This window comes from Sapajus apella, unplaced genomic scaffold (genome assembly GCF_009761245.1).
Source record: "Sapajus apella isolate SASKATOON/1434 unplaced genomic scaffold, GSC_monkey_1.0 scaffold4322, whole genome shotgun sequence".
In the NCBI taxonomy this organism is placed as follows: Eukaryota; Metazoa; Chordata; class Mammalia; order Primates; family Cebidae; genus Sapajus; species Sapajus apella.
In genome coordinates this window covers 2,405-4,724 of record NW_022441248.1, presented here as the reverse complement: position 1 = coordinate 4,724, position 2,320 = coordinate 2,405, and the positions used below count along the sequence as shown (strand labels likewise).

The following is a 2,320-nucleotide window of genomic DNA, read 5'->3' as shown; positions in this document are numbered from 1 at the left end:
TTAGACATCCTGAGGTCAGCTCTCCTGAGGCAGTAGAGTACCTTGGTTTCCAAGTTTCAGATAGAAAACAGGACGTGATATTGGGTTAAGGATGCCACCCCTGTTCCTCTTCTGACTTGGATGTGGTCAGAAGAGATGTGGGGCTGATGTCTGGGCTGCTTTTGCCTTCTCTGCATCTTCTTTCTCTGACTTTGTGGCATTCAGTATAGGAGGAAGAAAGGAGAGGGTGGGGTGCCAGCAGGAGCCCCACTCACAGTGTGCTAAGCAAAGCCCCCCCATCCCCCAACCAGCCTACCTCCCTGCCAGGCAGTGGGTCATCTGCCTCTTAGTCATGGGTCTGAACATTCTTGCCTGGGGCTGGAATTTGGCCCTGGGCTCAGCCCTGTCTTGAGAGATACTGGGCCCCATCCACTCCGAGGAGGAATTCCTAGCCCCACTGGCCCAGGTACACAAGCCGCCCTGGCAGTTGACCTGTCACCTGCAAATTATCTGTCTGTTCCGCCAAGAGTCCTGCTATGTGTCAGGGCTTCTGCTAGGCCTGGGGGCACAACTGAGAAGCACACTGGTTTTGGATCCCTTTGGGGACCTAGAAACTGAGTCCTGCCCTTCTCTGTGCAGACGGGCCCCACCCTGGACATGCTGGTTCTCTCCACCTTCGACGACATTGACTAGAACTGGCGGCTGTGGCATTCTGTCAGCTGGGTGTGGTGTGAACTGGAGTTGACCCTGCTGGAGCAGTGGACTCAGGACCTGTGCACAAGAGGGGTGCTGAGGATTGGCAGTGCCCACTCCTATGCCATCATGGTCAGTGCGGCCAGGAGCAGGTAGGGCAGGTGGGTGGGCATTGTTGCTGAACAATATAGGACCTCTGGTTGCCAGCCACAGCTTGTCTTCCTGGGGTGGGACGGTGGGGGACCCTGTCTTGCCCTGTCCTGGGGTCTGTGCCCTGTGTACAGGGATAGGTGGTCTGATCTACCCCGTTGGGAGGCCATTCTTCCCATGTGGCTGGCAGGCCTCTGAGCCCCATGCTGCAGGTTATGTGAGTGAGTGCCCCATAGCAGGGCCCCTCCTCATGCCCTGACCTGTCACCCCCTCCCCATATCTCCTGTGTCTGCAATGGGTGAACGGGGTCGATGTGCTAGAGCATGAGAGGGGCTACCTCCCCTTCAAGGCCAACATCAGCAGCCTGGTCCAGGTGGGGACCCTGCCCTCCCACCTCCATGTCACTATCACCATCAACAACACACTCACCCCCTTCCCCCTGCCACCAGGGACCATCCGCTACATGACCAGCACATCCAAGTGGATACCATCCTGCCTCCACTGCCTGTACCCACCTTCCTGCTCCACCCCGTGGTCTTCCTGATAGGGATAGGGTGGCCTTTGAAGATTGGAGGCCCTGGATCTGGGGAGGCTGTGGAGACATTCCAGCTGAGGCCAAAGGACCCAGGGCAAGGACCCAGCGAACCACAATTCTCCCACCCTAGATATCCCAAGGGTTACTTTGTCTAGAACACAGACTTTGACTTCTTCAACTCGGCAGGACTGCAGCGGTCTATGCTTCTGTACACGATACCCACCACCTACATCTATGACATCACCATCACCACTGGCGTGGAGAAAGACAGAGGTGAAGGCTTCCGGTAGGATCCTTTCTCAGTGGGGCCCAGGGTGGCTCTGTTTGGAAAACTCTCCCAGATAAAGGTTCTCCCAGCATCTCTAAACCCTCACAGGTTCCCATCCACCCATGAAGTTAAAATCCTGGCTGTCAGGCACTGGCTCCCAAAATCACTGGTTTGGCTGGCCTCACTTGGAAAAGAGGGGTCTGGTCTAAGGTCACACAGTTCAGGGTGGCAATCCTGTCCCTTCCCCACAGCGCTGCCCTCACTCCATCTCCCCTTGGTACACATCGTGCTCAAGGAACAGGCAGCTTAGGGGGTACTCCCATGGCCCAAGCCCCACCTGAGGCCCCTTCATGTGCCCCTAGGTTGAGCAAATAGTAGTGTTGCCTGTCTGTGGTTTCACATTGAACTAATTATATATCCTAATCCTGCTTAACTGTGTGCCTTGATGACCATCTCTCTCCATCCTTTAATGACCCTGTGGCCCCCGTGGCTCATGGGTGAAGGTGTGCTGGGCCCAAGATGCCCCTTCCCAGGGTGGGCTTCCAGGACTCAGCCACTGGACAGTGACAGTCAGCCATGAGGGATAGGGTGGGACCAGGGCAGGGGCTCTCCTGACTGCTGATACCTGTTCACCTGACCCCCAGCATTGCTGCCACCCACTATAGGTGACTAAAGAGTGGGCCCAGGGCACCTTC

The 2,320-nt window shown here is 56.5% G+C and overlaps 1 pseudogene; it reads left to right on the top strand.

Moving 5' to 3' along the window:
- LOC116547721 overlaps positions 1-1,512 on the top strand; it is a 2,410-nt pseudogene extending 898 nt beyond the window's left edge.
- The last annotated feature ends 808 nt before the right edge of the window (positions 1,513-2,320 follow it).